Source organism: Rana temporaria, chromosome 2, assembly GCF_905171775.1.
Source record: "Rana temporaria chromosome 2, aRanTem1.1, whole genome shotgun sequence".
Taxonomy (NCBI): domain Eukaryota; kingdom Metazoa; phylum Chordata; class Amphibia; order Anura; family Ranidae; genus Rana; species Rana temporaria.
In genome coordinates, this window is record NC_053490.1 from 343,617,558 (window position 1) to 343,632,432 (window position 14,875).

The window sequence follows — 14,875 nt, forward strand, 5'->3', positions numbered from 1 at the left end:
CTTCTCTCCTCCTTCTCCCCCCTCTTTCCTCTTCCCCCTCCCCTTCCCTCCCCTTCACTTTCTAATCTCTATTCTAGTATCCCTCCCCCACCTCTAAATTCCTTCACCATCCCCTCTCCCCATCACCCCTTCCTCATAATTATTTCCTTTATATGCACACATCATTAACATATTTAATTTCACTTCATATCCTATATATTTTAACAAATTATATTTGCATTAATAGGAAATCAGACATTTAGAACATAATTGTTATTCATATTCCTCTTATATTCATATGTCAATATTAACTCCTTTATTTATGAATATACCCCTTATTTGTTCAATCTAGTAAAAATCTTCTCCTCTTCCACCTCCCCCTCCCTCCTTCCTATTACATATTCACCTTCCCTTTCTATTCCTTTTATCATTCTTTTAATACAGCTTCTACATATTTCCAGTCCTGAACACCCTAAACCTCCTTATGTGATTTACCTATTCCCCTATATGTGAACTTAATAAGTCGTCCCCTATACTAAAAAAAAAAAAAGGGGGGGGGCCTCCAGGGGGGGGCCTCCAGCACTTCTACCCTGGCCCTCAGGTCCTGAAAAGAGCCCGCTAGGGAGTTGAGGGTGGAGTGGATTTGCGTCAGGGATGCGGCCATGGCCCGCAGAGTGACCTGTTCCGCACTGTCTGTACTGGCCGGGGAGGGGAACAAAAGTCTGAACAGCTCAGCTTTGCGAGCTGAAGCCGGGTGGGAAATTCCCCTGCGCCGTAACTCTGCAATCAATCTTGGCACGGTCCAAGCTCTCAAGGTAGGCGTGGCGCCCCGATCTGATCCCCTCACCGACCCCCTTGCTGAAGCAGGGGAACCCGAGACGAACTCCTCGATATCCGCCGCTTGCGACATGCCCTGAAAAATTGATGGAAAACAAAACACTGTGATAGAGCCTCTCACAGACCAATAAGGAAAAACACTGCCTAACCCCCCCCCCCCCCACTCTTGAACCCACCTAACCCGGATCGGAACAAAACCTAAACCCCCCCCCCCCACAGGAAAGGCCGAGCCATCTGCCGACGCAGACAAATTAAAAACGAACCACTCAGGCCCCCCCCTCCTAGGACCTTGAAACGAGACAGGTCCCAACGCTTTAGGAGCTGCTGAGTAACTATATGGGAGATGAACAAGGATCCGAACAGGTGAGTAGACTTGCCACTGCTCAAGTCAATTAAAAACGAAACAACTCAACCTGTCACAACCTAAACGATTTAGGTGACCCTCAGTGGCAGGCAAACCCTTGAAGCCCGGGGACAGATCGGGTTAGGTTCCTGGAACCCGGCTTACCTTTGCCGGAAGTCCTGCACCTAACAGGAACCTTGCGTCTGGTACCTGTAACAAAAGACGTAAAGGACTGAAGTGCGACAGTCCCCCCTGGACGAACCAGGAACAACGAGTGTTCAACGAAGTGCCACGTGAAGCATGAAAACGGAGAAAGTGACCCATACCAGCCGGTTGAGGAGAACTTGCCACCGACCAAGTCATTTAAGAACGAAACATCTCAACCGTACCAGCCCACCGTTGTGGAAAAAAAGACTCCCTGGTGGAACCATGACCCCTACCCCCCCCTTTTGCAGAAAAAAAAGGTCCACCCCCCCCCCCCCAACCAGCGGGAACCCACCCCACCTTCAGCTGGTGATGCCTGTGACAGTGACGTGGAACCCTCACCCTGTGTGTGAACAATTGCGATAAAAACGAAACGAAAAGCCTGACACTCACTGCAACAGTATTGCCACGAAACCCTGTACTTTACGTGAAAACGAGACTGCACGAAACAGTCCTGGAACAGAGAAAAAGAAAAAGAGAAAACAAACGAAAGCCATGAAGGAAAACGATAGACATGTATCAACAAGACAAAATTGCTGCGAGAGATAACAAACGACAATGGAGATTGTGCCACGACTGGCGTAACAAAAGCGTACGAACGCATGCGATTGGCTGGCTTACCTGGAAAAGGACTTCGTTCGCCTGGAGTGGTTCACCCCAGGGAGATCAGGACCTCAGAGTGACCAGGACCTCAGAGTGACACCCTATCGGGTACTGTCCCAGCAAAAACACTTTCCCAGCTGCCGCTTGGAGGGATGCGGAGGATCAAGAGAAATCTCCTAACTGGGACATATGTATGACATGAATTTAACACCTGGAGTACATTGACAGAAAAAAAAAAAAAAAAAAAAACCTGCGCAGGGAATGAAAAGCATGACACATGCCCCCCCCCCCCAGGTCTCCTCACCAACTATGCAGAGAGCCACAGAAACCCCCCCCCCCTGAGGTCCCCTCACCTCCATGCAGCCAGGGCCGGAGCACCACAGGATCCCCCCCCCCCACCCCAAGGTCTCCTCACCTGCCATACCGCTGCAACCACGGAACCCCCCCCCCCCTTCCGATGCTGGAGTCAGATTTGATGTGCCCAGTGCTGCCAGAAAAAACCCCTCCCCTCGATACCTGCAAGTAGCGGCCGAGCGAGGAGAAAGGAAAACACCCTGCGAGGCTGCCGTTGAAGTCGATGGGCCGTGGGCGCCGAAGTGCCGAGGAGCCGGGGAGCAGTGAAGCCGAGGATCCGTGAGGCCGAACGAGCCGCCTCTCCGCCGCGTGGAGCCGATGCGTCCCCTGCTGATGACGTCACGCCGCCGTGTACGTCAAACAAACGAGAAGGTCCGGCCGTGGGGAAGGAGAAAGGAGGGCGGGTTTATGAACCCCCCGACTCCTCCTACAAATTCAGGCCCGCCTACGGCCGGCCTTCCCATTTATCCATTAGTGACCCTTTAAGGGCTAGCTGGTGAGAAAGAGTAATTAACTTTATAGACTGTGGATTGACAATATTTATTTCTCCTTGGTTTTGGACAGGAAAACATGAACCAGTTCAATAAACCAGACTTTTTGGACATCTTTATTGACCGGTGGAGAGAACTTCCAGTTCTGTGGGCCACCAAAGACCCCATATCACGCAACAAAGACTTGCGGAAAACAGCACTGGAGAGCCTGCTCCCACTTTTGCGGAGACAGGTGGGGTTTGATGTGACGACTGACCAGTTGGAGGTCAAAATTGGGACCTTGAGAGGCACCTACAGGAAGGCACGCAACAAGGTCTTGGCTTCGATGAGGTCTGGAGCTGGAGCAGGGCAGGTATATGTACCCAAGTTGTGGTACTATAGTAAACTGAGCTTCCTGGATGAACACCTGGAGGTAAGGGAGTCACTTTCCAGCCTTCCCCCCAGAAGTAACAGAAGGTCCAGCCTTCCCTCCAACCTTCCCTCCAGCCTTCCCTCCAGCCAACCTGCTGCTCCCTCTGCAGATGAACCCTCTCAGCAGCCTTCCATCCTGGATGAAGATCCGGATTTGCCCAGCTGGAGCCAGGTATATAGTACTTTCAATGTGCAAATGTGTGGTGTTTAAATGTTGTTAAAGAGATGTAAATTAAGATGTTAAAGGTAAAAAAAAGGTAGAGATAAAAGTGTTATACAGATCATTTGTCAGTATTGGCCAGGAATTATTTTTGTGTGATTCACCAAAAAACATGGGTCACAATGATTGGCTTAGCTAAGTCGTGAATAAAAAATATGCAACAGTCAGGAGCTGAAAATTGAGTCTTATTTTTAAAAAAGAAAGTAAAACTGTACTTTTTTTCCATACACAGGACGAGACCAGCCAGCAGGAGGATCGGGAAAATGCCAGGCAGGAGGAGGGCAGGGTGAGTGGCTTGGAGGAGGCTGCAGGCCCAAGTAACTTGGACGAGGTGGCAGGCCCAAGTGGCTTGAACGAGGTGGCAGGCCCAAGTGGGTTGGACGAGGTGGCTGGGCGAAGTACCAGATGTCAGGTGCCTCCTCTTCGCCTGCGTCCGAGAAGGCAGGTGAGGGATACGAGGGTGCGTGACGCCTCACTAGCCCTCATTCGGGACGCCCATGCAACCCTTCAGCAGCCTCCCACTGCTCAGGAGGGATTTGTGACTGTGGTTTTGGCTAAAATGGCAGACATGACAGTGGACCAGCGCCTCCTCTTTGAGGGACTCCTCATCACCCTAGCAAATCAGGGGGTGAGGGGTCTTTCCACGGAGGACACTGTCATTTGCAGACATCCCCATCCTCAGACACCAGATAACTCCCAACCTCCTCCACCTTCTTCTTCTCATGCTCCTTCTCAACCTCCCCCACCTTCTTCTTCTCATGCTCCTTCTCAACCTCCCCCACCTTCTTCTTCTCCTGCTCCATCTCAACATTCTTCTTCCTCTTGTTCTCCTGCTCCTTCTCAACATTCTTCTTCCTCTTCTTCTCCTGCTCCTTCTCAACATTCTTCTTCCTCTTCTTCTCCTGCTCCTTCTCAACATTCTTCTTCCTCTTCTTCTCCTGCTCCTGCTCCTTCTCAACATTCTTCTTCCTCTTCTTCTCCTGCTCCTTCTCAACATTCTTCTTCCTCTTCTTCTTCTACTAGTCCTGCTCCACCTCCTTCTACTGCTCCTTCTACTACTCCTCCTCCTTCTACTGCTTCTTCTACTGCTCCACCTCCTTCTACTGCTCCTTCTACTGCTCCTCCTCCTTCTACTGCTCCACCTCCTTCTACTGCTCCACCTCCTTCTACTGCTCCTTCTACTGCTCCTCCTCCTTCTACTGCTCCACCTCCTTCTACTGCTCCTTCTACTGCTCCTCCTCCTTCTACTGCTCCTTCTACTGCTCCTCCTCCTTCTACTGCTCCACCTCCTTCTACTGCTCCTTCTACTACTCCTCCTCCTTCTACTGCTCCTTCTACTGCTCCTCCTCCTTCTACTGCTCCACCTCCTCCTCCTCCACCTCCTCCTCCACCACCTTCGTCTACTCCTCCTCCACCACCTTCGTCTACTCCTCCTCCTGGCATGAGTACTACCCCTGTGGCACCACCTCCAGCCAGGCAGAAGAGGAAGGCTGCTGAGAAGGCTGCAGAGAAGGTCAAAGAGCAGGCTGCAGGGAAGCCACCAAGGAAGGCCTTGAAGAAAACAAGAAAGTGACTCCCTTACTTCCATGTGGTGTACCAGAGTTCAGGCTGCTATAGTACCACAACCTGGTGACATCTGCCTGCCCTGCTCCAGTTTGTGACCTCGGGGAGTCCAAGACCTTGATGCGTTCCTTCCTGAATGAACCTCTCAAGTCCCCATTTTGGCCTCCAACTGCTCACCAGTCACATCAGGCCACACCTGGCTGTGCACAAATGGCAGCAAGCTCTCCAGTGCTGACTTTTGCTTAGTTACTTTTTTTTTCAAACCAAAATAAATGGTAAATTTTGATTTTACAGTTCATACTTGTCCTTGTTTTTTTTTGCTTTAAAATTTAGCTTGTGAGAAGGCAGGTTATGTTTAAAATAAAATGGAATATAAGGTGTAATTTGAAAGGGACAGATGAGATAAGACAAAGCAATAAGGTTTCAATGGGGGGTACTTGACATTACAAAAAATAAGAGGATTTGCATTTTTGCTACATAAAAAATTAAGGGGAATATTAAGAGCAGGATTTAAAACACAGGACCAAAATAAGGTGAGATTTTTTTAAGAAAATATAATTGAGATCAATAAGAAAAAGGTTCCACAAAATTTTACAGAACTCTGTGTGAATATCCTAACAAAAGCAAAAAAGAATATTGCTGTTTTGTGCCCTTACAAAAAATTGTGTAAAGCGCTGCAAAGAAACGATGCAATAATGTTGGAAGCGAGACGAATGTGCTATCTCCATTCCAAACGCTACTTTTACCGATGTTGTTCTCCAGTGTCTAAGTTTTTCACAGGTTTCTTAGCATACACACGACCGAGTTTCTCGTTGAAAAAACAGCCCGACGAAGAACTCGTCGATCCAAAATCCACTCCCATCGAGAAAATAGAGAACCTGCTCTCTATTTGCTCGACGAGTTCCTCGGCGGCTCCATCGGGCCGAAAGTGTACACACGACAGAGTTTCTCGACAGAATCCGGCTCTCACCGAGTTTCTCGACGAATTCTGCCGAGAAACTCTGTCGTGTGTACGAGGCCTCAGACTAATTGAAGGTCCCATGGTGGGACATACAATCTTTTCACAGGACGAATTCTCGTGCATGCTCTCAGAAATTGACGGATCAGACATCGCGATGCCCATTTTACTCCCGACAGTGCTGATAGGGCCGAGACCTGTACTCTCAGTGTGCTGACACTGAAACCTTTGTCTAAACCCGTCTGAAGGAAACTTAGAACTTGTGGTTCTGAAGGTGTTCTGGGATTAAACTGTTGTGTCTCTGCAAAAGATTTGAATTCCCATATTCTTGAATAGGTTTGGTTAGTGGTGGATTGCCTTCAAAAGTGTCTTCACCACCTCTGTGGTAAGTCCTGCTTCTGTTAGCCTTCTTCCTTCAGCCTCCAGGCAGCTAAGTGTAGGGTTCCCGGGTCTGTATGCATTACCTGACCCTGTTGTAATAGGTCCGGAATATTCGGTAGAGGCATGGGTGGGTCCACTGCCAATGACTGCAGCAGTGGGAACCACGGTCTGCGTGACCACATTGGCATTATTGCTATGACTGTCCCTGAGTGTGTTCTTACTCTGTTGAGTAATCTGAAGATTATGGGGATCGGAGGAAATACATACGCTAGCCTGCAGATCCATCTGGCGTTGAGAGCGTCTATTGCTTCCACTTCCTGGAACCTTACCCTTGCTAAGAAACGCCTGCACATCGTATTGGTTGCAGTCGCCATCAGATCCAAGTCTGGATATCCCCATTGTTTGCATATCCAATTAAATACTGACTGGTTCAGGGCCCACTTGTTGGGGTCTAGGGTCCGTCTGCTCAGTGTGTCCGCCACAAAGTTCTGCGGGGCTGGGATGTAGACTGCTGATAGATCGACTAGGTTTTGTTGTGCCCATTCCATTATGGGTGTCACATCTTTCAGCAGTGACTGGCTTCGCGTTCCACCTTGTCTCTTTATGTAGGTGACCGCTGCCCTGTTGTCCATTTGTATTATTACTCTCTTCTCCTGGATCTGTGTCTGGAATGCTTTCAACGCACACAAGGCTACTTTCAACTCTATGACATTGGAGACTTCCTTCAGTCTGTACTTCGAATTGACTTGGGCACCTGTGAAGGTTTACTGGATCTTTCCACCAGTCCAGGGACCTCTTCATTTCCCAAGTTAAATGAATCTTTTGTCTGACTGATCGTCTTTGCCATTGTTTGAGGAGACCTTTCTGAAATATTCTCATCCTCCAATGTGCCCACTTCACCATTGGGATTGTTGAGGAGAGTGTCCCCAGGATACTGAGGCAACTTGACGCCAACAGGTATTGTTTCCTGGATACACTATCTAACCTGTTCAGTAGGGTTACCATCTTCTGTTTGGGAAGTTCCACCGTGTTTTTGTGGGTGTCCAGGATCGCCCCTAAAAACAGTATTCTCTGAGACAGTTCCAACTGGCTCTTCTCCCAATTGATCAGCCACCCGAATCCCTGCAGTGTGTCTATTAACGTTTAACGATGATTCAAAAGGACTTGTGGGTCCTTTGCTATTAATAGAATATCGTCCAAATAAAGAAACGCTTGTAGGCCCTTCATGCATAGAATTGCTATTATCGGGAGTAGAACCTTGGAGAAGGTTCTGGGTGAGGTTGCTAGGCCAAATGGCAGGCACGTGAATTGAAAATGCTTGTCCGCCACTGCGAACCTTAGGTACTTGTGCAGTTGTGCATGCACTGGGACATGCAAATATGCATCCTTCAGGTTGAGGGATAGCATTCACACGTTTTTTGTGAGGGCTTGCGTTACTGATTGCAATGACTCCATCTTGAAACTCTGAACAGGGATCGTCTTGTTGAGTTCTCTCAGGTCTAATACGGGTCTTAAGTCGCCTGTTTTTTTCTGAATTAAGAAACGTGGTGAATAGAAACCTTGCCCTTGTTCTTGTACTGGCACTGGTTCCACTGCACCCTTGTGAAGTAGTGTTTGCACATATTCGAATATTAACTGACGTTTCCATCTGTCTTGAGGTAAATGTGTGGGGCAAAAATGTGGGGTCACAGGAGGGAATAGAAATCTCCAGCGGTATCCTGCTTGGACAACTTTTGTTACCCAAGGCTCCTTGACTTGATCCGTCCAGACACGAGCAAACCTGCGTAGTCTGGCCCCCACTGCTCCTGTCTGGACGGAGAAACCTTCAAAATGGTTTCTGCTGTTCCGACGTTGCGCCTGACTTTGGCATCCGTGCCACTGTTGACTGAGGTGGCTTTGTGCCTTTTCTGTACTCTTTGAGAGGCCTAAAGGGTCTGTACTCCCTTACTTTATTGGAGTATTGCTCCCCCCCCCCAGGAAATGTCTCTGCCTTGGCTTTACATCTTGTGGGAGCAGCCCTGATTTGCCCCCTGTCACCTTTGATATTGCCGAATCCATCATATTTCCGAATAGAGCAGTCCTGTTAAAGGGGATGCGACACCAATTTATTTTTGATGAGGTATCTGCCGTCCATGGCTTAAGCCATAGAGCTCTTCTTGCCATGACCGAAGACTGCATGGCCCTTGCTGAGCAACGTAATGAATCAATTGCTGCTTCTCCAACGTAGTCGCCAGATTGTATGATATTGTCTATCAATTCGAGGGATGCCGCCATGTCTGCACCCGACTGTATCTCCCCCTTTATGTATTCTGCCCATGCTGTGATGGCTTTTGCAAGTGCTGGAAGTGCTAAGACTGGTCTGCATGCACTGCCTGCAGCTAGATAGGTTCTTTTCTTGTCTGTGTCCATCCTTCTGTCTAAGGGGTCCTTGAAGGACACTGCGTCGTCCATCAGAAGCGTTACATGACGAGCCAGCATCATGACCGCGGCATCTACCAATGGTGGAGTTTCCAAATTATGCATGTCCTCTGTCTTAAAGGGATACATACGCATACATCTATTGACAGGTGACCCCTTTCTGTCCACCTTTTCCCACTCCTCCTGAATCACTTCCTTTACCTCCTCTATGAGAGGGAATGATAGCGTTGTCTTCTTTGATTGTGGGTAATACTTTCTCGCTTTCGCGGGTTGAGCCACTTCTTCCTCCCACTGAAGTGCTTCTCTCACAGCTTTTATTAACGGTTGCACTGCCGAGTATCTAAAACTTAGCTTTGTGTCATCCAGTTGGGAATCCTCCCCAGACTCTGACCCTGGGGATGGGTCTCTAGGTCTTTGGGTCCCACCTTGATCCTTGCTTGTCCCTCTGGGTTCACTGGCTGTTGGTTTTGAATCATCTATAGATTCTTTAACCGTTTGCTTTATTATTTGGATCATTTCAGCCTTCTCAGCCTCTTTATCTGTTGCTGCTTCACGCAAACAGGCTTTACACAAAATTTTCCCTCTAAGGGCCACTCTTCCACATCCTACACAGAGATCGTCTCTGTTCTCATCTCCATGCTGAGTATGTTCCACTCTGTGTCGGCTTTGATAGCGGGCTTTAGAGTGTGTTGCTGATCTCTCAGAGCTTGAGGCATGTCTGTGCTGTGTCTCCTTGCTCTTGGAGGAATAATGTGGCAACTGCGGGCTGAAACAGATTTACAGCCAATCAGTAAATGCACTCTTTTAAAGGATATGTCATGCAGACATACATACCTACCTACCCTCACCTTAAAGTGGATGTAAACCCAATTTTTTTTTATTTTTATTCTTTGTGATGTCACAATGCAGAGTATACGATTTCCTATCATCTGTGCCCAGTCTTGCCACACAGAGTTAATCCAGCTCTGAGCAATCCTCTTTTATTGTTCAGGGAAATAAAACAGACTTACAGAGAAAACCCTGTCTAAACTAAAAGTCCGAAAGCCTCTCTCCTTGCTTTGAGTGACAGGTTGTTTACATATCTAGCTTGGACATGTTTATCATATGTTATGTTATGTTTATCATAATATGAGGTGATCCACAGTATAAAAAGTGAGAAATCCACCCCTCCCCCACATAACACATCCTGGTAATATACAATAACCTGTGGTTCACCTCATATTATGATAAACATAACATAACATATGATAAACATGTCCAAGCTAGATATGTAAATAACCTGTCACTCAAAGCAAGGAGAGAGGCTTTTGGACTTTTAATTTAGACAGGGTTTTATCTGGAAGTCTGTTAATTTTCACTGAACAATACAAGAGGATTGCTCAGAGCTGGATTAACTCTGTGTGGCAAGACTGGGCACAGATGATAGGAAATCTTATTCTCTACATTGTGACATAAAAAAAATATTTTTTTTTTTTTGGGTTTACATCCACTTTAAGATACGTGGCTGGTCTCTAGGAGAGCTCATGATTCTGAAATTCATAGATAGTCCCACTTAGTTACTTGTCATATCATAGATACATGAAACTTTCAGTGTGTAAGTTTCCTACCTGGATCCGATTTGCGTGTTGTAGCGCCTGGTAACTGTGCTGGTGCACTAACCTTGTGCTGCACTCTGTGTACAAGCTGTTCTTAGAGTTTTATCTTGTGCGCTACTCTTCCTGAGATGCCCCCAGCGTCTCACCTGACTGGAAGTTCTTCGGCCGCCATCTTGCTTCACCCAGCCGGCCATCCATAGGCTTTTATGTTGCCGGAAGTCCTGTTTCCGCCATCTTGTTGTACCCGGAAGTCGTACCGCCGCCATTTTGCTAATGGGCAGCCGTTCGCGTTTGCTTTAGGATAGCTCTTCCTAGACCAGGTACCTGCACCCCATTTTTTGGATCTTGCTGGGGGTGAGGTCTCCCCCATATAGGCGTTCAGGTCTGCCTGTACAGCGGGGAGCTTTGACACAGGAGAGGCATGAACCTGTGCGGCTTGGCTGGAAGTGTCCAGCAAGGTGAGGGAAAATTCCTGCTTTCTAGCAGTAGCATAACCGCATGTAGCAGTGAGGAAAAAAAAGAGAATACTGCGGTAAGGGAGGAGACCTACTTTTATAGTATAACCGGTCCTGATTGGGCAGGGAGGCGGAGCCTTCCCATACGTATATGCTGTCATGCTGTGTCAGGAAAAACATTTTTTTTATATATTTTTGGGGGATATTTATTATAGCAAAAAGTAAAAAAATATTGCATTTTTTTTTTCAAAATTGACGCTCTTTTTTTGTTTATAGCGCAAAAAAATCGCAGAGGTGATCAAATACCACCAAAAGAAATCTCTATTTGTGGGAAAAAAAGGATGTCAATTTTGTTTGGGAGCCACGTCGCACGACCGCGCAATTGTCAGTTAAAGCGACGCAGTGCCGAATCGCAAAGAGTGGCCTGGTCTTTGACCACCAAAATGGTCTGGGGCTGAAGCGGTTAAGTAACATAAGATATCACTTAGAAAATTAGGCGTGTCGTTTAGTGGGGTTCTATGCCCCTTCGCTCTTTTTGATTTTAGACGATTTTAAGAATAAAAATATTATATTAAACTAGAAATTACATTTCAATATCTAATATTTTTGCACTTGCGATGTTTAATATTTACTGCATTCGTCTCTGTGTCTATTTACCTGGAAGATTACAGAAGTCAGAGGCTTTTGTTTTATGTGTCCATCAAAAAGTAAATACAATTCAAGGATTTATTATACATTTCACTTTTCTTTCCAGTGTATTATGGTTTATACAGTACATTCCTAAACTATATCAGACAGTCAGTAGTATATTCGATTTTTAAAGTCCAGCTGATGCTCTTTTGTCTATGCTATGAATAAAAGACTGAACATTCCCCATTGCTTACACTGTACATTTATATCTACAGGCAAATGAATTTGTATCTACTTTTCTCTAATACTAAAAGCTTATGCTAAAAAGAATAATGATATTTTTTTTGGTGAAAATGGTCTACTGAAAAAATAATAAAGGAACTGAATACATTGTTTTTAAAGTGACTGTAAACCCTCACCTTATAAAACAACCCATTTAACTATAAATAGAAATGAAAGGCAAAACATCTGTGTATAGATTTAAAAAACATTATAAACATTTTCCCTTTCTTATAAATGATTGCTTCATTCTCAGCTGCATAAGAGCCAGAGGAGGAGAAATAGCAGTACACTGAGCTTCCCAATGAAAAGCTATGCGGGGGGGGGGGGGGTGTCAAGTCTGATCGTTGGAGGAGAGCAGGCTGAGTTCCTAGCTTAGCTAGAAAAATGATCACAGTGTGTTCTCCTGCTTAGTGAGGTCAGTTTTTAACAGGAAAGCAGAGGGAACTGACAGAAACACCAGGGATTTCACACAAAGGAATAAATACAAAGAGAACAGGATACTTTTTAATACAAGTACATGGTACAGCAGGCACACATCAGGAATGTGAAATGTTGGGTTTACATACTCTTTAACTTAACCAGTTGCCGTCCAGCGTATAGCGGATTGATGGCCAGGCGGGATTTTTCTCCTTTCGGGTGGACATCATATGACGTTCTACCAGTCACACCACTCCCAGTCCCAGTCACGTGGCAATCGGTGGTAGGCCATGTGCCTCAAACACAGAGCATAACCTATCAAGGTAAAGAGTCAATGGCATTGGCTCTTTACCATTCGATCAGCTTTTCCAATCACAGCTGATCCCATGTAAACCAATTCCAATTTCCTTTTCTCAGCGCTGTCACTGTGTGGGAAAAGGAAAGCCGAAAAAAACTGTCTTTCCTGGGAAAGCAGACTGATTATAAGAGCAGCCCCATCAGTGCCAATCAGTGTCCATCATTGCAGCATATTAGTGTCCATTAGGGATGAGCTTCGTGTTCGAGTCAAACTCATGTTTGACTCGAACATCGTATGTTTGACCGTTCATCGAATTGCGAACGTTATGGGCCGTTCGCGCCAAATTCGAGTGGCGTGTCATGGCCCATAATTCACAGCGGCATAGCAGTGCATTTCTGGCTGATGATTGGCCAAGCATGAACTATGACCCGCATGCTTGGCCAATCATAGCGCCGTCTGTACAGAAAGCCGTAATTGGCCAAAGCCAGGCTGGCTTTGGCCAATTATGCCTCAGGGGATTTAGTACACGCCCCTCACTATATAAGGCTGTCTGGAAGTCGGCCTTGTGTAGTGTGTTGCGCCATTTGTGAAAGACAGACAGACAGAGAGAGAGACAGTGTAATTTCAATTGAGTTAGATAGAGCAGGCAGGCAGGCGAGTCAGTTAGCTGCAGTGACAGTGTGTAGAGGATATATATGCATCCCAGGTGTTGTATATATATTTATACACTGTATCCATTTTAGCTAGACCTGTTCCTGTATGCTTTTCCTAATATACTGACAGGCAGGCAGGCAGGTGATTGTGCTAGCTGCAGTATTTTCACTTAGTGTACTGTGTCCTTTGCACAGTGTGCACCTAAAGCTTACCTGAATACAATTGCTGGTGTTCTCATATAAATACAGGCAGGGACATACAATATTCAGTTTTATTGTCCTTTGCACAGTGTGCACCTAAAGCTTACCTGAATACAATTGCTGGTGTTCTCATACAAATACAGGCAGGGACATGCAGTATTCAGTTTTATTGTCCTTTGTACAGTGTGCACCTAAATCTTACCTGAATACAATTGCCGGGGGTTCTCATACAAATACAGGCAGGGACATACAGTATTCAGTTTTATTGTCCTTTGCACAGTGTGCAGGGATCTGCAAGTATTTTCACTTGGTGTACTGTGTCCTCTGCACAGTGTGCAGAGGACACAGCCTCAACACGATCTCCAAGATCATGGAGAAAGCAGTAGTACAACAGCTTCAGCCCCACCTGGACGATCACAAACTCCTAGATCCTCTACAATCAGGTTTTCGCCCAGGCCACGGCACAGAAACGGCTCTTCTCAAGATATGGGATGACGCCCTCGAAGCAGCAGATGACGGAGAATCCTGTCTCCTAGTGCTGCTGGACCTTAGTGCAGCCTTCGACACGGTAGACCATAACATATTGCTCACACGACTCAAAGAAGTAGCAGGAGTCTCTGACGCGGCCCTACTGTGGTTCGCATCATTCCTAGAAAATCGCACTCAGACCGTGAAACTTGGAGGTTTTACATCAGAAACACGCACTATTACATGCGGAGTCCCGCAAGGATCGCCCCTCTCACCCGTACTCTTCAACATCTACATCTGCCCGCTCCTCAAAATCATCAGCAAACAGGACCTGCGCTACCACTCCTATGGGGACAACACGCAGCTTTACCTTCGAATCACCAACAAAAAAGACCAATTTCATGAACTTGAAAAGTGCCTTACACTGATCGAAAATTGGATGACTGAAAGCTCCCTCAAACTCAACGGATCCAAAACAGAACTACTCACCCTTCACGCAAATAGGAAATCCATTTCTAGGACCACAGGGACACCACCTACCATCCTCGGACAAACCATTGCGCCAAGCAATAAAGCCAAAAGTCTCTGAGTCATCTTTGACTCGGACAGGACGATGGATGCACAAATAGGATCAGTCGTCAGCGGTTCTCATCATCTGCTCCGCATGCTACGTAGACTCATCTCCTTCATCCCGGAAGAGGACACGGCAGTAGTGGTTGGAACTATCATCAAGACACTCTGCCTCACCCACAAATGTATACAGGGGAACGCTCCCCAATACTTAAGCGAGAAAATAAAACCCTACGTCACCAAGCGCATGCTCCGGTCAACCAACCAAAACCTTCTCCAAATTCCTAAATCCCGCTACAAATCGAAGGGAGAATGTAGATTTTAGGTCCAAGGACCACGGCTCTGGAATGCTCTACCCACTATCATCCGCTTGGAGGAAAACCATCAGGCCTTTAGGAAAAAACTAAAGACCCACCTCTTCTGAAGGACCGGTACGACTCGGATGTTAAGCGCCTTGAGGCGATTAAGTTCGCATTTGTTGCGCTATACAACTTACTCACTCACTCACTCAGTCACTCAGTCACCTAAAGCTACCTGACTACAA